Raw genomic sequence first — 23,459 nt, forward strand, 5'->3', positions numbered from 1 at the left:
ATGATTAAATAAAACAAACTTGTAAAAAACTAACTTTGTAAAAAAACAGAGCAAATTTAATAAAAAATTTGTTACAACTCTGCAAAACATTGCGCGGCTTTTATTTTGCACAAATGTTCGCATGTCAGTGTGTAAACAAAATGTGATTTGAACTGAAATGAGTCGATGGCCAACCCTTTAAAGCTAGCCGGAAAATGGAATCATCTTCTTCTTCGTATATTAACAACTGGATTGGCTTTTGTGCGAGATTCTACTTTGCTCATTGCTTACTGCTGCCTTGACCATTTTTAAGTTGTCTGCTATTTTCTTGTAGTACAACGCCGATTTGCAAAACTGAGAATTCACAATCTAAACAAATGAGCAGAGCTTACAAACTGAGAATGCGAGCGCAAAAGTCAAACTGCAAGCGAAGGCGAATTCTACACCGATAATCGTGCGTTTATCATTCAGCGCCTAACACATACATTTAAAAAGTATATGCACATACATATGCTTGAGTGTGTGCGCGAGTGCGTTCGCATGGTGCTTAGGTGTGAGATGCCTAATTTTGTTTATTTATACAACTGAACGCACAGAACGGGGTATCAGTGTCTTCTTGCTGGCCGCAAACGACGGTGTAACGATTTGAGTATCGGGATTAGCCTAATAGGTTTTTGGTTTTAAGTGAGTTCTGATTGTTTGGTTGTGGCTACGCACGGATGCCAACTGCAAATACATACACATACACACGTACAAATACAATACGCAAACGAGTACGTGTCTTGTCTGGAGGAGGATCGCGTTCAGCAAATCAGGCCCAGTAGCCGAATCAGCAGTGATTGTCGCATGTTGACAGATTACCATTTGTGCTGAACTTTTTGCGACGATATTGTGTTTTTGGTGCGAATAAAAGGTACGGAAGTGACGAATACTATGACGGTTTATGAATATGAATTTTGTGTATTTGAGATTTGAATACATTTTTTCTTTGAAAATTTGTAAACGTAATTTTGTGCACGAACTATAATTTTCATAACAAAAAAAAAAATGGTGTGTTTTGGTGTCTTTGATAAATTTGGTGGTGTGACTGCTTTTAGCAAGGATTTGTCCAGGTGTATGTGTGTGTACTTGTGAATGTGGCTATGCTCGATGGCACGTTCTATATACTTAAAATTTCTTGCATTGTCATATTTCTATTGGCGCATGCGATTATATTTTAACTGAACTGAACTTGGCGCAGCATATCGCGTATGAGTGGTGAAGCAAACTGGTACCACTAAGTTATTGCACCGTCTAATCTTTGATGTCAAATTCATAGTTTTTATTGGTGATTTGCAAGTAATTGGGTAATACACTTTGATTTGCATGCTAAATTTGCAATTAGTTTAAAAAAAAAAACAAGTTCGTTTCCTGAATATTTTGTCTACTGCAGACAAGTAAGGCACAGACCTGTGCAGCTAAGCGAGCTCGTCATGCATATCGTTTTTTCTTTTGTTCACTTATCTGAAATTCCATATTCATCTATATGCGTTTTTAAACTTAAAAATTATGCAAATACTTGCTTTTATTAAATTCACAAATCCGCTTATACCTGAATCCCCTTCAATCTGAAAAACTTATCCAGGCAAAACAGTAGCAGCCATATTGCAGCAGTAAAATATATGGCAGCCAGTTTTGAAGGTCAGCACTTGTCGTTGCATTTAAATGTATGTACGCGCGTCTATGGATAATACTTTTCGGCAATGATTTATTTCTAGCGGCAGGCAATTTTTTGTAAGTTTTATATTTCATGTAACTTTTAATCTTTAGATTTGTTTGAAACGACTTCGATTTGGCATTATGCCTTTTTATTATTCAATTTCTATTTCTATTTCTGCCTTTTTATTATTCAATTTCTATTTCTAATTGCCGCTTAAAGCATTGTGCTTTGTTGTTTTTTGCCAATTGTCTTCTTGCTTAAATGCTCGATTTTTTCTAGTTGGCCTTAACCTAAAGCAATAGATAATTTAAACCACTGGCATGTCTAATACGCACAAATATACAAACATACTTACGCGCACATAAATGTATAATAAATATATGAAGTTATAATAATCAAGGCGCGCATATACTTTTGCAAAGATTTTGAGACATCAGTTACTTAGTCTAGGCAACAAAAAAAAAAAAACACAAAAAAATTCCAGATTAGTGGCTTATTGTTTTTTTTATTTGCACTTGACTTAATTTTTTCTGTTTGTTGTTTTTTTAAGTTTCTTGTTTTTGCTTCAACATTCTGTTAAATATTGAATTTTTTTGCATATTTCTTTAAATAAAAACGTCTATACGCAACTTTGGTTTAAAAGTAAATCATTTTGATTGCAAACGCACTCCTTGGATCCTTCTAACGGTATACCTATAGTAATTTAGAATATAACTTTGATCCAATTGAAGGAAGCTAAGACAGCTGAACTTTAGCTATCACCGAAAGTTCAATGCACTTCCATAAATACGCATTAACGATGGATCAATTGATGTTGGACGATTGATTTTTTTCAGCGTAATCCCTCTGATGTGATGAATGGATGATCTACATCCATTTCAGTATACTTGGGCTACAGTCACAGGATTTTCTTGCTAGATCATTGGCGCCTTTGTTGCTTTGGACAAGACTGCGTCAGCATGTCTCTTCCAGCTAAGCTTGGCATTCAGGACAATGCCAAGATACTTAACTTCGCTGACCAAACCAATAACAGCACCGTCCATGCTGATCTCTCTCATTCCTGGTAAAACTACTTTCCTGGTGGCTGTTTCGGACGGTTTTATATTCAGACCCACCACAGCACTCCAATTTTTAGTCACGTTTAAAGCTCTTTGCAGTATGTCGCAAAGAATGTTCTCGAACCTGCCTCTCGCTATAATTACAACGTCAACGTCCGCGTATCCTTGACAGCAGATTCCATTGTTTGTCAGCAAGTGTCACCAGACCTTCCCCATGTGGACACCCCTTACTCGTTTGTAGCTGGATAGTACTGTCCGTTACTGCGGTTTCAGATATCCTTGTCTATAGCAGGGACACTATCCATCTGCAGATGGGGCTCTGCACGTTTCTCTTCTCTAGTGCGCGACATACCCTCGAGTGAGAGGCGTTGTTGAAAGCTCCCTCGATATCGCAGAAAGCACAGAGAACTGTTTACACACAGTCAAAGGTATTCTGGATCTCCGCCAAGGCCATTAAGATAGTGTTCCTTCTTTCAGTGACCTTATCATCAGCAGGGGATTTATCTCTTGGGCGCCATTTTTACACCTCGTGAAGAAATCAGCTCGAGAAATTAAAATTCACTTCTGTTATTTTTACTGAAATATGAAATCAACTGCGTTAGGGTACTTTGAGATAGAGCTCTGGATACCTGAGTATTGAGCAGTACAAGTAGCTCTAACTCATTTCAATAGCATTCCGTGTTCAAACACTCAGTAGTTGGGTTGCCAGTTGCGGTCTCAGAGTCAACTCTGACAAAACGGAGTTGATGCTATTCACCAGGAAATACACCTCCGCCTTTTAAGCTTCCAAGACTAAACAATCAGTGTCTTACACTCGCATCGGAAGTGAGATATCTTAGTGTAATACTTGACCTCAAGCTCCACTGGAAGCTGCACATAGAAAATCGAGTTAAGAAGGCCAGTATAGCCTTCCACGCCTGTAAATCTATGTTCGGCAAAAAATGGGGTCTCAGGCAACGTGTCCTCCTTTGGATGTACAACTTAATGGTTTTGCCAATTTTGACATATGGTTACCTAGTTTGGTGGGTAGCTCTTTAGAAGGGCTACAACACCACTAAACTAGAGAGAGTGCAGAGAACTGGATGTGTGGGCATCACTTCTTCTTCTTAATTGGCGCTATAACCGCTTACGCGATTTTGGCCGAGCTTAACAAAGCGCGCCAGTCGTTTCTTTCTCGTGCTAACCGGCGCCAGTTGGACACACCAAGTGAAGCCAAGTCCTTCTCCACCTGATCTTTCCAACGCAGAGGAGGCCGCCCTCTTCCTCTGCTACCACCAGGTGGTACCGCATCAAATACTTTCAAAGCCGGACGACATTCGGACGACATGACCCAGCCAACGTAGCCGCTGGATCTTTATTCGCTGCGCTATGTCTATGTCGTCGTAAAGCTCATACAGCTCATCGTTCCATCGTCTGCGATATTCACCGTTGCCAACGTGCAAAGGTCCAAAAATCTTACGCAGAATCTTTCTCTCAAACACTCCAAGCGTCGCTTCATCGGATGTTGTCATCGTCCAAGGGCATCACTGGTGCTTATAAAACATGCCCCACTGCTGCGCTCAACATCACTCTGCACTTACTTCCTGTGGATCTGCAAGTTAAATCTATTGCTGCTCAGAGCGCTATTAGGTTGGAGGAGATTGGCATTTGGAGATAATTTCATGTAGGACATAGTAGCATCTTTAAGCAGATTTCCATTCCTTCTCTGTTCTTCGCACTGATCTCTGCATCCGCAAACTGGGATTTGAGGGTTGTGAAGGGGATAGTTGTGAGGGGAACTATGGGTCGACAGAACCGGTTTCAGTTGTCCCTCTCTCAAGCATCGCTGCCCCTTTATCCGTTGTTAAAGGGAAACTATACAATTTCTTTCTAAAAAAAGCGCAAGACACATGGAGGTCTGTCTCATTGTGTGCTATTTCGAAAACACTATGGCCCCAATACGATTGAAACAGAACGCTTAAGGTGATGGGAATCCCCCACCATTCAATTTCCAAACTCAGTGCGGTGTTCATTGGTCACTGGGTGATCGGTACTCATGCGGAGAAGCTTGGAATTCCGTACAACCCATATTGCAGAAGCTGTGGGGATCCTGCAGAGAAAGAGACTGTTGAACACTTTTTCTCACTTTCGCTTGAGATTTCTTAGCGTGCCCTTTGGGGATGACTTGAAGAAATTTTCCAGCTTAGATCCCTTTTCTTCTTCCCTGAACTACATCAACTGCACTGGATGCTGTATAAGGTTTTCTCTTTCCAAAAATTTTTCTTTCCACAGGTAGGGGTCAACATTAGGGTATCAAAACGGCACGTAAGTGCTACTTGAAATGTGCCTGTGGTACGCTTGCCATTTTACCTACCTACCTAAAAATTGTTATTTTATTTGTCAGTATTTCTATAGCTCCAAAGATTCCGTATCTATTCCAACCATTTTAGCACCGTGTATGAATAATTTGGAAAACCTAAAAAAAAGTGTTGAAAAAGGGTAAACAAATCAAAACTAGCAACGCTTAAATTATATTCTCGAAATTATGTTCGAAAATTTTCGAGTAATGGCAACAAAGGGGTGTGGGGTACTCGTTGCACATACGCCCGGCTGTACGAAAATATGTGAACAGAATCGAAGGCTTCACTTTGGATCCGTCGCTTCCTCCTAACCAAACTACTGGCTATGTCTTAGGAAGATAAATTAAAGGTGCATTGAATTTATTCACTAATGGTAATGAAAATAATAATTTATATATGTATGTAATTTTGTACCTATTGGATCTATTGTCTACTTCTGTACTCATAACACAGCGTTAGCGTAGAATGGGACACACTTTCGATTACTTAAAGTAGTTTCTAAAAGGAAATTAAAGGAAATTTCGACAATTTGACGCACCTTTCACACAAAAATTCTATTTCAGCAAACAAATCGGTGGTTCAGTATGTTTACTTTATTAAAATGCTAAATGGAGGTATTGCATGCATATTGATCTCATAAATATTTATAAAAAATCAAACCAGAAAGAAAACACTGATTGTTTTGAACAATTGAAATCAAAACAAAATCTTCCTAGCATACATTTCTTATTTTTTCTTCTTCTACTAAAACTCTGCTAAGTTTCAATACAGCAAATGTCATTTATTAATTTGATTAAAATAATTTTTCTTGAACAATAGCAAATATGACAACCAATTCGTGTTGCTACAAATAAAACTAGAAAAGGCTGTTTCTCAATAAAATAGTTTGTCTTAAACTATAAAATTTATCCAGTAATTTTCTTCGAATAATATGTACAGCTTGTTAAGAAAGGGAGGAAATCATTTTTTTACGTTTTCAATACGCTATAAATAAAAATTGGCCATTGCTGAAATTTTCTCGTGTACAAAGGCGATTAGCTTTTAGGCTACTTTGTCTTCAGAGACTTTGCTGTCATTGATATTTTTGACGTGATAACGTCTTATAATTCGATTTAACAGGCTGCACGCACGAAAAAATGTGTCGTTACCTTGCTCATTAGTGTTACCTTGCTCATATGTCGTTACCTTGCTCATTGCCGTTACCTTGCTCATTTGTCGTTACCTTGCTCATTGCATTGAATGAACTGCAAGCGAAAGCGCGGAACGAACGACAAAGCAAACAAAGCAAACAAAGCAAACAAAGCAAACAAAGCATGTTATGTTATGTTATGTTATGTTATGTTATGTTATGTTATGTTATGTTATGTTATGTTATGTTATGTTATGTTATGTTATGTTATGTTATGTTATGTTATGTTATGTTATGTTATGTTATGTTATGTTATGTTATGTTATGTTATGTTATGTTATGTTATGTTATGTTATGTTATGTTATGTTATGTTATGTTATGTTATGTTATGTTATGTTATGTTATGTTATGTTATGTTATGTTATGTTATGTTATGTTATGTTATGTTATGTTATGTTATGTTATGTTATGTTATGTTATGTTATGTTATGTTATGTTATGTTATGTTATGTTATGTTATGTTATGTTATGTTATGTTATGTTATGTTATGTTATGTTATGTTATGTTATGTTATGTTATGTTATGTTATGTTATATTATGTTGTGTTATGTTATGTTATGTTAAAGTATATTATGTTATGTTAATGTTAACTCATTCTCTATATCCATACAAAATATCTATCAAACAAATAAAATTAAAATTTTCTTTTGAAAAATGCAACCATTCAATCAGTATTTTCTTTTGAAGTTATCACGTTAAACTATCGTCAGTAAACCGACTTTACAGACAACCTCTTTTTTTATTCTACTTTTTATTGGTATTGGGCTGGCGACTAAGTAATTGCGATTTTTTTTAGAAAATCAAAGACAATTCTTTCATGGAACTAAATAACTTTATTCTGTAATGCGTTACCCATTTTGATCAAGGACCTTTTGCCATCTTTCAGGCAGTATCATAATCCCACATTCATAAAACTTCTGGTTTTTATTAGCGAAAAACTGAATCAGGTACGATTTGACATCATCATCATTATTGAAATTTTTACCATTCAAGGAGTTTTGTAAAGAACGAAACAAAAGTAATCAGATGGCGCAAGGTCAGGACTATAGGTATGGTGGATGTGGAAAAAAACATCCCAACCAAGCTCTAATATTTTTTGCCGAGTGGCAATGTGACAATGCAAGGCCACTGCCATGATGGAATTCAATACTTTTTCGATTTGCCAATTCGGGCCGCTTTTCTTCAACTGCACTGTTTAATTTCGTTCGTTGTTCAATGTAGACATCAGAAATGATCGTTCGGTTTGGTGGTAAGAGTTCAAAGTAGACAATTGCTTTGTAATCCCACAAAACTGATGACAAAACCTTCTTTTGATGAATATCAGCTTTTGATATTGTGTGAGTTGGTCCACCTGGCGTGCTCCACGATCTTCTCCGCTTGATATTGTTATCAACATCCCATTTTTCATCGCCAGTTTTCAGTCGCTTTAAAAATGGATCATTTTCATTACGTTTCTTTAGCAAAGCGCAACTGTTAAATGCGTTTCTTTCACTTCGCGAGAAACCCATGTATCGAGTTTTTGAATATAGCCAAGTTGTTTAAAGTGATTTTTGATTTTCAATGCATGTAAGTGATACTTGAAGCTTCTTTGCAATCTCACGTGTTGTACTGTGATGATCCGAATCGATTATTGCTTAGATTAGGGCGTCATCAACTTCAACTGGATGACCAGAGCGTTTTTCATCTTTGAGTGAAAAATCACCAGAACGAAATTTGGCAAACCAATTTTGACACTGCCGTTCTTTTGAGGCTTCGTCACCATAAACAGCAGATAACTTTTTATGAGCTTGCGCTGCGGTTTTCCCTTTGCAGAAATAAAAAAGCAAAATATGAGGAAATGTTTCCTTTTGCTTTTCCATTTTTCAACGAAAGTCAAACGAAAACTACGCAACCGATCAAAAACTTTTTTTTTACTGATTGTCAACTGAATTGCCAACTATCAAATAACAAAATGTGTTTTACATTTGTACTACGCCTGCAAACCAAAAATGCAACTGAAGTCATCTATGAGTGAAATGCGCAATTACTTAGTTGCCAACCCAATATTTGGGTGTAGTATAGTTCTGTACTTAGGAATAAAAGTGTCTGGCAGTAGAAGGCCATTATCGCAAGAACGGGCCAAGGTGCTGGCTGTGATGTTTATTTTAGCAGATAAACAATAACATCTAAAATTGCACTAAAAATAAGAATAGACTCGAGGGAAAAGCCTCTCGTAGTCGGACATTCCAAATATTAGATGGAGAGAGAAAAAGATCACACGACATATTTTAGCACAAAAAGACGTCAACTTCAACCTGAACCTTTGCTAAGGATTTTGCTGCTTTGTCATCATGTATCTGTTGCCTAAGCTACTCCTACAAAAGAGTGGTCCAAAACAATCAAAGCAAATAACCTAAGCAACCAATTAGAGACTTGATTTTATGCGGTGATTCGATCATTAAAACTTTGTGTAAATAATGTGATGATTCCACCGATTTTATGACAGTTTGCAGCGTCTTGCTGGGACCATTTAGCAGTTAAATAAATGACATTTCCGTGGCATGCCAAAAACGTACATAATTTGCTTGTAGTGCTCAATATTGACGGTAGTTTTGGTGTTATTTTCATATTTCACAAAATATGAACCAATAATCCCTTCGGCATTTGTAGAAGCAAATGCAACAATTTTAGTATGATGCCAGAGTATTTATATATTTATATATATCTTCAAGGATAAACTGAGAATGCTCGTGGGCGTTCTCCGAGGCCATTGCAGACTGTATAGTTATCTGCACATGATCCTATCGCTTCTGCGACCAATCCCAGGAGACTCGAATGCACCTTCTCCATGAATGCGCGGAGAAGGTTGAGACATCTTGGCCATTTGCAGCCAGAAGAAAACCACATACACTCAGTCCAACACAGCTCTATCTTAAATTTAATAAAGAGACTGGGTTTGGACGAAGTACTGTGTTGAGTAGAGGGCATAAAAGACCATTAGGTCGAAGTGTAAACCTCCAATACATCTAAATCTAATACTGCACAGAAATGTCAAATTTTCTCTGGGATAGTTGGTTTGACAGCTACCTCTATGAAACAGGGTATTCGTCTACAAACACCTTGTATAAATTTATGACTTGAAGCTTTTCTTCGTGAGCTTATATTCTTGTACGTTTTTTATGGGCGAAAACAAAAAAAATGGGAGTACTGATTTGCATTTAATGTAAATTATTTCCCGCTTGCCTAGTTTGGTTGTCGCCTCACTTAGACGTGACTTAATTCAATAAATTCATATAACTCGAGTACTCGCATTTTTGTTTTCTTTTTTCAAAGCTGATAAAATTATGCTTCAAGTAACTTAACGAGCAATCTCGTGTCGATTAGAGGCCAATGCGAGCGGTGGTGAGGAGTTGCGGTAAGTGATGGTGTAAAGGCAGAGGAAGGTAATATGAGCAGGAGAAGGCGCACAGAGGCGGGTGCTGCAGCAATCTAAGGTGTTGCGAGGTGATTTTTGAGTGAATGCGATATTGATGTGCATTGATGGCTGCTCATCTAGGTATGGGCAATGTGGATGACAAATAAAGTCAGCGACAATGATGCGAAAAGGCAAATACTTACCACGTAAATTAAAACAAAAAATTATATATACATATGTACACACCTACATAAAGGAAAAAGTGGATAAGAATTAAGAATAGAATCGTGAAAAAAACGACAGCGAGGAGAAACGAAGGTGTCAAATTAAGCACGTGTGACACCCTGCAGCGGGCGAGAGCCACAAAAATTAGCAGACACGTTTATTCGTGTCAGTTCATATAGGAAATAGAACTCGTATGTGCGAAAACGAAAATTTCACAAATTAAAGTTACTTAGTAATGGTTTGTTGACTACTGATTACTTTAATTTCTCGCTGCAGCCCTTCAATGTTAATTTCACTTAACTTATATTTATTTGCTGAATGTTTTCTTGTATTATATTTAGTTAGCATAGGTAATCTAAGTGTTGTGGGAAATCGGTTGACGTGTAATTGAAATAGCAAACAATTTGTAAAATTCACACATAAATAACGACAACGGCAGCAACAGTGCTGATGTGATGCTGACGGCGGTGTTGGCTTTGACGTTGATGGTGACAGCGGCGATCGGATGATGCGCCTTTGTCGACAGTAAATCAACAAACCCAAAAAAAAAAAAAATGAAAAAAAACAAAGAAAAAAAAACAAAAAAAAAAAAAACGAAAATAAGCTGTGAAAAATGCGCCGCTGTCGACGCTGCTTCACGGATAATTGACGGATATTTACAAAAGAAACTTTAAACATAAACAAACACATTCGAGTATACAAAAACACGTGCACACTGAGTCATGTATGTATGTATATGTACGTATGTGTGTAGGATAGATATGCGCCTGCCTGTGTCTGTACTGTGAATATTTGCATAGTAATTAAAGTGTAAAGTTATTTAAAAAAATAATTGCAACAATAAGCAAACTGAGTTCACACGCGCACATTTACGCCTACTCACCTCTGTACTAAATATGTGATAATTTAAAAAAATAGGTATGCAAGTGCATGCATACACACATACATATGTATATATAAAGTGAACCATCCACTTTACCATGACTTTATTAAAAAAAAAAATGCTAAGCTATTTTTATAGGGTATAATTTTTTGGATATTTATGACGGGACATTAGAAGAGCAGGTTGACTAATATTAGGCTGTCAAGATTTACGGAAAAGTGTAATCATTAGTAATTGTTATTGACGTCAAGGTTAAATATTAAAATAAAAATAATATATGTAAAATAAAAAGAAAAAAAACTAAAAAAATAATAAAATAGTAAAGACCATCTGAGTTTTTGGTCATATAACAAATTAAAAGAATACCATAACAAATTTAAAATAAAATTTATTTTTCGGTCTTGTTAATAATTTTTTTTGCGGTCCTGTATATTCAATGATAATTTTCCAGGGCAAAAATTAAAAAAAAGCAATAAAAATAGAAAACAGAAAATAGTAAAAAACATCTATCTGATTTTTTTCACCGTATAACAAATTAAAGGAAAAAACAATAACAAACTCAAAATTTTTTTTCGGTCCTTTTAATATTAAATTTACGAAAAAGTGTAAATCATTAGTAATTTTCAAAGCATTGACGTCAAGGGTAAATATTAAAAAAAAATTAAAAAACCAAAAAAAAAAAATAAGTAAAAATAGTAAAACCAATATCTTATTTTTTTAGCCGTACGAATTAAAATTAAAAAAAAAAAAATACAGAACTAAATTTACGAGAAAGTGTATTCAATAGTAATTTTCAAAGGAACAAAAAAAAAAAAAATTACAAATTGAAAATAAATTGTTTTCGGTCCTGTTAATATTAAATTTACGAGAAAGTGTATTTAATGATAATTTTGATAGCATTGACGTCAAGGGTAAATATAAAAAAAAAAAACAAAAAAAAAAATAAATAAAAAAATATATTAAAAAACAGCCCGATTTTATTGGCCGTATAACAAATTAAAAAAAAATCACAAAATTAAAATATTGTTTTTTTTTTGGTTCTGTTAATACTAAATTTACGAAAAAGTGTATTCAATGGTATCTACTTTTTAAAGCGTTGACGCCAAGGGTAAATTTAAAAAAAAAAACAATAACGAAAACAAAATAGTCCAAAAACAGCTTTCTGATTTTTTTGGCCTATAACAAATTTAAAAAAATTACAAATTTAAAAAATTTTTTTTTTTTTTAATTTAAAATAATCTTTTTTTGGTCCTGTAAATACTAAATTTACGAAAAAGTGTATTCAATGGTAATTTTTAAAGCATTGACGTCAAGAGTAAATATTAATAAAATAAAATAAATTAAGAAAATATAAAAAAAAATCAAAAGAAAGATATTTTTTAATTTTTCTATCTATGTTTTCGGCCATATAACAAATTTAAAATAATTTTGTTTTTCTGTTAATACTAAATTTACGAAAATGGTAATTTTCAAGGCATTGGCATTCAAGGGTAAAATTAAAAAAAAAAAAACACATTTAACAGCTTTCTGAAAAATATAGCAATTTTAAAATAGTTTTTTTTCGGTCCATCCTATTGTTGGCATGTTCGTACAAGTATGCTAACAAATAAAACTTTGAAATTTAATTATAGAAAATCACTTAAATGTCTAACAGGTAAAGCTGAAGTTTACACAAAAATAAAAGTGTCAATAAATTTACGAAGTGTCAACAAATTTTAATTCCAAATAAATGAAAACTATTAACTGCATACGTACCAACTGCATAAGGCATAAGGAAAACTACTCTTCGTGTTGAATATTTGTATGTTCGTAGTAATGAACCTTGTATGTATGCGTGTATGTGTTTTACACTCTCCTGCTAAAATAACGCGAGACAGTAGTGCCAGTTGTATTCTAAATTCGCTAATTAGTTACTACTTTAACAAATACCCCTACATCTTCACATAGCCCTGTGTTTGTGTGTGCGTATGCACATATTTCGTTATAAACAGTTAGTTAAAATTTACATGGTTTAGTATGTGCATTTAAGTTTTAACACTGCGCTGCTCTATTTACTCTTCGCTATAATTACGTGATGAATGAATTGGTTGTTGAATGGCTTTGTTGTTGGTTATTCCCATTTGCCAAACAATTGGCAGTGTTGCAATGCAGTTTTGTATAGCTGTGCTTTCCTGTGAATTCTTTTAACTAACATACGTACATATACACATACAGTCATATATGTATGCGTATATTTTACAACTGAGATAACATTTCCTTTCATTGATTTTTATGTCCAAATATGTATGTACATCTGTGGTGGCCCTGACTAGTACTAAAACATACAGCAAGTGAAACACATTCAGCACTTCAATATTTTATTTGTCTATGTTTTTTTTAGTGCCCATTATTATTTTTTTTAACTATATAAATTCGAGTTTCAAACTGTTTACGAAAATTAGAAAAATTGAATAAATTTTCATAAAAATGTAAAACTTTTCTAAAAATCTAATTAATTTTTTTTTTAAATCCATTTCTTTATTGCGATCTGTTTTCTAAGCATTAAGCAATATTTTTAGTTGAAGCTATTTAATTTATTTAAGAGAAAAATACTGCGGATGCTTTGCGGAATTTGTGTATTTGTGATATAAAAAGGGACGTTTGAGATCATTCTGAGGGTTTTCGACTGAAATCTTTGCAGTATGTATGTCGATGTTAGCTGCAGTGGATAAAGTGAGAGCTTACTTTCGAGAGAACCATGAGAATTTCGATGTAGTAACGAATATAGGTTTCTAAGCTTCTGAGCTTCTGAGTTTGTTAAGTTTAATTATAATTCAAGATAAATAGAAATGGGTACGCAGTTTTATAGCTCATTATCTTATTGATTTTTGGCATTTTTTGTTTTTGGCTTTTTCTTCCGTGACTCTTCAGCGAAAAAAATGGAGAATGGAGAAAATACGCAACGCCTTAAGCGAATAAGATTGTAAAAACGAAAATTTCGAGTCACTTAAAATTTGCTCTTTATTATATTAAAATTAGTGGGCTAAACAATTGCGTACCCAAATTTTCTGATTCAAATTCTGATTAAAAATGTTAAAATTTTGCTGAAAATTTGTCGCGTTCTTATAAATCTAATCAAAATCTTTTAAATCTTAAAACAATTAAGTTTGAAACTTGGATTAATAGGGATTTTACTATAAAATGAACTATGTTTTTATGTACAAATAATTTAAATTAAAAAATAAGTAAATAAATAGTTAAAATTTGTGAAAATTTTGTGGTACAATATTTCTCTCATGGGCTGTATGTGCGCGGACATATAAGACACAACAATTAACAATTTTTATTAAAATTAATTGAAACTGATAACACAAGATGGTGATCTGGTACTTTTTTAATTTTTTTAATCGTTCTAACTACGTCTCATGAAACAATAATTAAAGGTGATATAAGATCTAATTTTCATCCTTTGTCAGCCATTTTGACCTACCTAATAAATCCGAGATGTCCTCTTGGAAAACCAAATTTTTATTTCACAGCAAATTCTAAAGAAAAAGTACTCAAAATTATAGAAGTTACTACTTTTGCTAAAAAAGTTAGCAGACAACACTGTTTTTGTTGCGCAAAAGAGGGCGTTAAGTTTGTTTATGTCTCAAAAGGCAAGATGAAAAGAAAATATGGGATAAATTGTACGGCATTGAAACCAGGCAAAACAGTTTACGTGTATCACTTCTCGGCAAGAAATTTCGAGATCAAGGGCGGATCGGAAATGGACGAAGTTCTCTAGTGATGTTCTTCCGATGCCTTTCAAAATTTGCATTGCTGAAATGAGCCCGAGAAGGCTTTCCCAAAGTTGTGACTTTCCCTAAAAGATGTATGTATCAACAATTATTTGAGCCATTGAAGCTATGCCTCTGGTTGACGCTTCTATGAAAACAAAGTAAATTCTTTTTTATTTAAGAAGTATTTTCAGAAATGAGTTGCGAAATTTGATAAATGCAAATCACACGTCAGGCAAAGATTGACAATTCACTGGGCTTGGGTCGATATTGTCTGAGCTACGTATATATCCAAAACTCGTAAATGGATAGGTCTTCTCAAAATGGGAAAAATATATATTTTGGGGAAAACTTATAAAGGGTTTTCCAATAAGAGGTGTTATTTTGATCAAAGATCATTGGTTTCGTTGCTTGTGTGGCACGTAGCGCCGTCTTGTTGAAAATAAACATTGTCTAGATCAATACCATCCAATTCCGGCTATAAAATATCGTTAATCATCTCTCGATAGCGCAATCCATTCACCGTAACTGTTGCTCCAACTTCATTTTCGAAAAAGTAAGGTCCAATGACTCCGCCGGACCATAAACGGCACAAAATAGACATACGTTCAGGATAGAGAGGCTTTTTAACAGTAACTCTTAGATTTTCTGCGCCCCAGATCGCTGTAATGACGTTTGTGGAATGCCTGATTCCCAAACCGGCCAAGGAATGGACAAACCTGTGTTTTCTTTAACACTTTCGGCTACAACAGCAAAATTTCCGATTTTCGACTGTTCTTGAGCGACGTGCACGGGTTTTATTCTTCACATCACTAACTTGTCGAATTTTTTTTACCAATTTGTGTATTGCGGTCCAAAAAGGTGCTTCACGATGACCCAAAAATGTTCGAATTTTACGAACCGTCTCTACCAAATTTTTACCATTTTTATAGTGAATTTTAATAATTTCAATGCGTTGTTTAAGCGAGTATCGTTCCATTTTTATTAATGGCGTAGTTTCTATTTGTCAGATATAAAAGAATGATATCTTCAGAAGTGACATCTACAGAAATAGCGGGCTATTCAAAATAACACCTGTTATTGGAAAACGCTTTATATATAATTTCATGCCCATTTTTTTTAAAGAAAACTTGGCTTAAAACGTGAAGAGTTTTGTTTTATTTTTCCCAAAATTTGTGGCTTTCCCTAAAAGATTTATGTATCAACAATTATTTGAGCCATTGAATCTATGCCACTCAAATTATAAAATATATCCCACGGCACAATCAACCAAGTAGAGGTTGCTAATGCTTCACTCAAGTCTACCACAGGTATACATACATATATGTATACATATATGACCAAAAATGTGTATGTGTATGTATGTTTTTTTTTTCTTATTAAAAGTAAAGAATAATACTTTGTTTTCGTATGAAGCAATAGACAAATACACGCATACATAGGTATTTAAGTACTTATACTCAATGTTGCCACAAATTGTCTAAGCAGATTATAGATAATTTCAACATAATGTGGCGTAGAGGTGCCAAAGTGGTGGGCCCTAAGGCGGTTTTGATGACGTTACCTGTGTTCTTGTGCAATGGTGTTCATGTGCGACCATAATTCAGTGTCAATTAGTTTAACACACACATACACAGATATGTGCTTGCGAAACCTATTGTGGCAAATTATTGCCTCATCTCGTCGCTATCATAGGTTCTAATGCATTTTGATAATTAACAGCAAAACAAAGCCAAATAACTGACTGCCTCTGAAGCTTCTTTACACTATAAACACTTGCGAAGGTGTTGTATTTGCTATTTGTTAAAAAAAGATTTTGGTAAATGGTCAATCAACTCTTGTATTTGGCAATGAATTTTTAAATACATTTGCAATTATTACCAAAGCCGATTGTGGATGAGTGGATTTTTTTTATATTTATTTCTTAGTAGCGAATAAAACTTATTGTGGCTCTTGAAGCTGTAAAATGTACAAATGTGTTTGTATGCATGATTTTATTTGTTTCTTCAGAAGGTGACCATGAGCGATGCTGGCAGAACTGTAGAGTTTTTATAAAGCTGGGAATAATGAAAGACGGTAGTATTGTACACGTTTTTTAAAGAGTTATAAAAAATTGGACAACAAAAGAAAATAATAGATTTTTTTCTGTTAATTTATGCAAATAATTTCATTTATAAAGGGGTTACCAATAAGAGCGAGTTGAAATAGAATATAATGAGCTCTGTTTGATATTATTTTTATATATGAGACGCCAATTTTTTTTTTAATATGGGAGCATTGAAATATACGTAGTCGCACAGATCCGAAGAAAAAAATTTTAATGGCAGAATTTGAATATGAGACTGGATTAGGCTGACACTTTGAGGGTTATTTGCAGCTTATTGGCATAGTCTTGCGACTTTCCAAAATTTATAGCTCAAAGTTTAGTGGAGTTAAATCGCAAAGTCATGATGGTCAAACACGTCAGCCCTGGGTCAGATAGAGACCATACCCTCAATTCGTTCATAATAAGCGTTTATCAGTTACATGCGCTGGGCTCGAATCGTCACATTCGTGAATGTAGAACTCGTCACTGGAAAATTCCTATTAAAACATACGTGAACGTACTGCACTTTTTCGCACTGAATAGTTTATAAATAAACTTTCTTGAATAAATTATAAAATTTGTACGCTGTGTGTAGTAATGCCAATGGACTACTCCGATCCCTCAGCTGTCTCCTTATTCATTTTTCATATCCTTTGCTTAATTTTTGAACTTAAATTGAAAAACAAAATCCTGACATGTTAGGCTTTGCTTAATGCAAATAATTTTTAAAATTAATTTGACTATTTCACATTTATTGTGAATCGAGAATACAATCTTAAATGCAGTGGAACTCAAAAACCATTATGAATTGAAAACACTATGATCCCTTTGGATTTGTATGTCCAAGATTGATTGAATATAAGATTGTGCCTTCCGAATTCGCTGTGACGTCAGGCTCTGAGAATATACAATTAAAAGGAATGGGAATCACTTTTGATAAGAGAAAGAATAGGCGCAAGTAATAGAAATACCAAATATGAAAGTTTATAGACACACACACACTTTCTTGCCATGACGTCATCCGCATAAAAACGCAGAGAAACTCTTTTAATGGTTTTTGGAAGACGCCACTTTTTGTATTCAATTTGCATTGTCGTATGTCATCAACCCATTCTGATATATTTCACGTAATTGTTTCAGCCGATACGTTCACGGATATGACGATTCGAACCCTGTTCAAATGTGTAGTTAGTTAACTTTATTACTATATTTTAAAAGTTGTAGTATTTCAAGCTCAAATTTTCGCCTTTCATGAGCTACCTGACTGGTTAGGCACAAATGAGAATTATAACCTTCAAATAAATCTCAATTTATACTGATAACCAAGCGACGATTAAAAAGATCTCTCGTATATGCGGCATTCTCCCACTAGCCCTATAACATACCTCTCCTCTCGGCTGATTCCACTTTGGCACACTGCTAAAAGCATTTATTCAAGGCGGAGCCGTGTTCATGACTTTTAGACACACCAGGTACCTGCGTCCAGGTTCCTTTCCCAATTGCGTATTGCCGTCATACGCTTTCGATGCCCCAATTGCTTTGTGACCAATGGGGCATCGGAAAGTTGCAATATCATTGCTCACCATTTCACTCACTGCCCACTGCTTACCATTTCTCTTTGAAGTTTAGCATTTACGTAATTTAGATTAATCTGGACGACACCGAGGACATTTGCGAGCTCGAAGCGAGATTGAGAGTCTGACGGCGGTACATTGATAGTACCATTACAAAAAGAATTTGGCCAAAAGACACGTCAGGCAGTACTTAATCGGTCCAAGAAAAACGTATCTATGTTAGTTGCTTTGATCACAGGCAAAGTTTGGATGCACCTCATTTCAATTATTACAGAAACTGCAAGAATGAGAAGTCAGTTGGAAGAGTCTGTCAGACACTTTCCTTGTCACTGCCCTGCGCGGTATGCTACTGGTTTAGATACTTCGGCACATTGTTCTTGAATGATTCTGATAACCTTATGGATAGAAGTGTCATCCAGATCAATGGGCTTGCACTCAAAACAAAATGGTTTAGAGATTAGCATCAATCAAACTACTGCGGCTCGGTAATGGCCTAAGTGAGTTGGTTTAAATACCAACTGCTACTTCCATCTACCTATCTACTTAGTTTTATTGGATTACAGGCCACTGTGAGCTCTGATGTGATAATTAACTCAAACATAATAAAGCCGAACACCCAAAAAACGCGCCAAAGTAATATTTTTTTTTATGCCGGGACAACTAGCAAAAACAGCACTCAGACACATTTAAATCCATTGTACTGTACTCGGGTTCCCTGTTTAATGTTAAAGCTACCCGACCTCCAAAGAAATCTGAGTAGATTTTGTGGTGCCAAGGAGCCAAGCTGGTCGCGTCTTAACACACCAGCGCCAAAGACCTCAAGCCTTATTCGAGCGAAAGCCGAGCAGACGCACAGAAAGCTGTACACCGACTCATTCTCCCCTCCGCATGCTGGGCAGAGTGCACTGTCTGAGATGCTCACCTTTTCCATGTGCTTCGCCCATAGAAAGTGACCCGTCCAGTCCAACGAGCTGCCTACAGTCCCTTTTTGTCCCAATGACAGGAGGGTATACGACAGTCGGTCGAACATGACAGGTAACATCAGTTTGTCCATCTGCACTCTCTCTCAACCTGCCAGGGTTGCTTATGGGTTAAAGTAACCTGTTTGCTCACCGTGGCTTTGATGGCTGTAGAAGGGAGTGGCAGAACGGGCTGCGGGCCAAAGAAGTTGGCCTCAGAGCCCATCCTAGCTAAAGAGTAAGAGATCTCGTTACTCGTGATAACGCCCCGAGACCCATGTTAGCATAAGGATATTATGTCTACCCATATAGTTCAGCCTAGATTTACAGTACTTAACTACCCTTAAAGTGGTTAGAGGGCTGTCTAAAACCATGAGCGCGGCTTTGCTGTAGCTGCAGACACATACAGATCTACCTTTCTACCTGTTTTCCACAACAAAGTTCATTCTGTTCTTCAAATTAATATGGTCGTCTGCCATTTTTGATTTGCCCCTATTGGAACACTCTTTACAATTCACGCCAATGAATCAAAGTTATACGACTCCTTTCAAAATCTTCGCTAAGCTTACGAAAGTATAACAAGAGAGCGCAGACACGTGCCTTGCGCGAGTCAACAATCAATTCAAAATTCTTAAATATTAAAATTAGAATACTCGTATAATTTTTCATCTTATGTAATACATATTGACTCATTAATTATGGAGCACGCCTGCAAAAAAGTTGAAATCAAGAGTTATATAATGTGCTAAAAATGAATTTAAAATTAAAAAACAAAAAATGTATTTTCTTAACAAGTGGACTCTTCAATTCTTTTCATTACTAAGTTCAGGGGATTTTTTCGCTTTAGTGGCGTTGAAAAGCGACAGCGGTAACGGCTAGAAAGAAAAAGATAAGTTCTTTAACTTTTAAATTCTCTTTTCGCTTTCTTGTTTTTCGCTTACTGTCTTCCGCGTGCGTTTTTACACTCATACCTATACGCATACATACACACACACGCATGCATGTGATATCTATTTATACGCACACTCCGTTGCTAAGCTAAAATGTATTTGATTAAGTATTCCGAGCGCAACGCATGCGTGAGGGCGCTTTTAAAAATAAATAATATTTCATGTCTACAATATTACGCAGTGTTACGTACATTTGTATGTATGTGAAAAAAATGAAAAATAAAAAAAATTTAAAAATAAAAATGGAAAAAATGCGAAGAAAATATTTCTATTTTACATTGAAAATGCTCGACACGCGTTGCATGCGTCACTCTCGGCAAATAGTGTTGCATAAAATATGCAAATAAATGTTGTTGATCCTTAAGTGAAATTCCTGCAAAGTCTCCTCATCAACGCTTCTACGCTGACAGCAGTTCTTGAGTCAGTGAACGTGTGCCTGAGCCTTGATTTCCTGACTGTTTGCAGATAAATGATTTGTGCATATTAATTTATAGAAAAAATGCAGTGTCAGCGCGCCAATGCGAATTAATGATTGCATAACTTGATTTGAATTAGCGAAATATGCATATTGGCGAATCGTTTCTTAATGCATTAATTCGCAATCATAACATTATAGTTAACATATTCAAAACTAGAACAAGGATCATGAAATTTTAAATCAAAATTGTAAAACACTGGGAAATGTTGTGAAATTATTTTCAATAAAATTTATTCATGTCGATGGCCCCAGATGCCCTAAATAAAATTTATAATTTTATAAATACAAATTTTTAGCAATTTCAAGATAGAGAGGTATAAGAGAAATTTTACAGTGATTAAAAAGTTCCTAGGATAACCGCCAGGTGACGCTCTAAGGTAACTGATTTGAGTTCTTAATTGAGACATCCAGACATCCCGTGAGTGAGTAGAGAGCTCCGAATGAATGGAGGGCTCCAAATGAACCAAAATAAACTCGTCATTTTCAGTCAAAAAAGAAAGTAATACTCACTGCTTTTATGGCTTTCCACGGTATTGTACACCATGAATTTTTGTCCAGAAGGTCAGACAGTTAATAAGGGATATTATTTTGATGTTATAAGACGTTTTTGTTCCGGCTATGCCAAATGACGTTGCTCAATACTTGCAGCGCCATCAGAATTGGGAAGGACCTCTCCGAACCGTTTGGTACCAAACGAGGTTTCAAACAGGGTGACTCGCTGTCGTGTGACTTCTTTAACCTGCTACTGGAAAAGATTGTGCGCGCCGCAGAACTTGATTGCTCAGGTACAATTTTATAAGACGGTATAATTGTTGGCCGCGCTAGATTTTTGGACCTTTGCACGTTAGCGACCGCGAGGATCGTAGACGATGGAACAATGAGCTGTATGAGCTTTACGACGACATAGACATAGTGCAGCGAATAAAGATCCAGCGACTACGTTGGCTGGGTCATGTCGTCCGAATGGATACATCTGAAAGTATTCGATGCGGTACCAGTTGGTAGGAGAGGAATAGGATGGTCTCATTTTCCATCTGGCGCCAGGTAGCATGGGAAAGAAACGACTGGCGCGCTTAATTAAACTCGGCCAAAAGCGCGGAAGTAGTTAACGCGCCAATCAAGAAGAAGAAGAAGAAGAAGAAAAAAAGAAGAAGAAAACTAAGAAGAAGAAGAATATGTGTACATGAAGCAATTCGCCAAAAAATGAAGGATTTGTTGGAAAGCAACAATTTGTGGATTTTGTACCGTCACACCGTGCTGTCATAATCCTTGATTTTTTGTCCCGGAACCAAACGAATACCCTCCAGCAGGCGTCGAATTTACCTGATATGGCTTCCTAAAATTTTTTTCTGTTTAATCGCGTCAAAAAATCATTAAAACAGAATACGCGTTTTTACAACCGAAATGAAACATCGAAGACAGCTCTGTTGTCTATACAGAAAATAGAGTTTCAGAAATGTTTCGATAGTTGAATTAAATGTGCGTTAATACTAAAAATTGAAATTTGAAAAGGTCGAGCCAAGGAGCACCAAGAGATGTGGTGGCTTCTAAAACACTCAGGCTAAAAAGTCCATTGTATTTAGAGCTCTGGAAAGAGGGTAGATAGTCAAGGAGGGAAGGAGAAAGAGATAGCGAAGAATAGAGACAGAGATAAAGGTATAAGGTGGGCCATGTAAAATTTGCGTTTTGAATCGGCTATAAAAAAAAACTAATCAATCAACTTCGATTTCGTGTTTTGAAGCATCAATCGTCTCTGGATGTTCGAGTGTAACTTTGGCAGTGTGACAAGTTGCACCGTCCTGTTGAAACCAAATGTCGTACATGTCATCCTCTTCAATTTTTGGAAACAACTCGTTGAGCATGTCACGGTAACTCTCGCCATTTACTGTAACCGCGGAAGAAGAAGAAGACTCATTACTTTGGAAATAGGTTTTCAATATTTCCCAATTTTGTTCAAGCGTATAGCGTCCCATTTCGTAAATGTCAAACCTTTAAGTAAATTATGAATACATTTGACATGTTATTTGTGTTACCATTCTCAAAAAAATAGGTGGTTCAAAAAGCAAACGCTATATGGTCCACCCTGTAGTAGTTAGTCCTGTGAGAATTTTCCAAATTCTTTGGCAAATCTGTAAATATCCTTTAGTTTTAGACATCGGAACCCAAAACTTGTAGCCTCGCTCTAGCAAAGGCAGGACACTCACAGAGAAAGTGCTCAGTACTATCCGCCTCCTCCAAGCAAGATAGAACCGAGCCCAACGTCTTCCCTTCCAAGTTTCAGTAGAAAGTTTGACAGTTTTCTGTTTGGACTTGTCACAAAACACTTTGCAGTTCTGCAGCGTTCTAGACCGGATCATTGCTCTTCCCCTCATGATTCTTGCGGAACTGATTCCGATTATTGGCTCTGGCTTTTATGGGGGAGGAGGATCTTCTTAATCTTCTTTATCCATTACTGAAACCGAGAAGTCCTATGTTTCACCTAGGAACCACGACAGAATTATTTACTATGTTGTTAATCGAACTACATCGTAAAACACTGGCATGGCTACTTGTTCTGAATAATTAAATGTATGGCGATAATTTTTATTGAGGGCAATAACGGGGGGCAGTCATTACTACAGATATTTAAAGATTTCCAGCTATACTAAAATATGCTAGCCATGGATTGCGTGATTGCAAATTTTCGCTTGAAGTAAAGAAAATACCAGCGCCGAACGATTGAACATAAAAAATTATAATTAACAGACCGGTGATTTTAGACCTGAAAATTACTTTGGGAAACATGTAATAAAATTTCGAAAATTTTTTGAAATCAGATATAAATTTGAAGAAATAGACGAGATTTCTCGATCTCGGTCACCTACAAATGTTCAATAAAAGCGAGGC

At 35.7% G+C, this 23,459-nt stretch overlaps 1 protein-coding gene across 1 annotated transcript in view; it reads left to right on the forward strand.

Moving 5' to 3' along the window:
• Positions 1–599: 599 nt before the first annotated feature.
• LOC129239327 (elongation of very long chain fatty acids protein 7) overlaps positions 600–23,459 on the forward strand; it is a 75,657-nt gene continuing 52,797 nt past the window's right edge. Inside the window, exon 1 of the mRNA XM_054874774.1 lies at positions 600–892. The gene's annotated coding sequence lies outside the window, so the exon portion shown is untranslated. The remainder of the gene's footprint in view (positions 893–23,459) is intronic.

Source organism: Anastrepha obliqua, chromosome 1 (genome assembly GCF_027943255.1).
Source record: "Anastrepha obliqua isolate idAnaObli1 chromosome 1, idAnaObli1_1.0, whole genome shotgun sequence".
NCBI classification, from domain to species: domain Eukaryota; kingdom Metazoa; phylum Arthropoda; class Insecta; order Diptera; family Tephritidae; genus Anastrepha; species Anastrepha obliqua.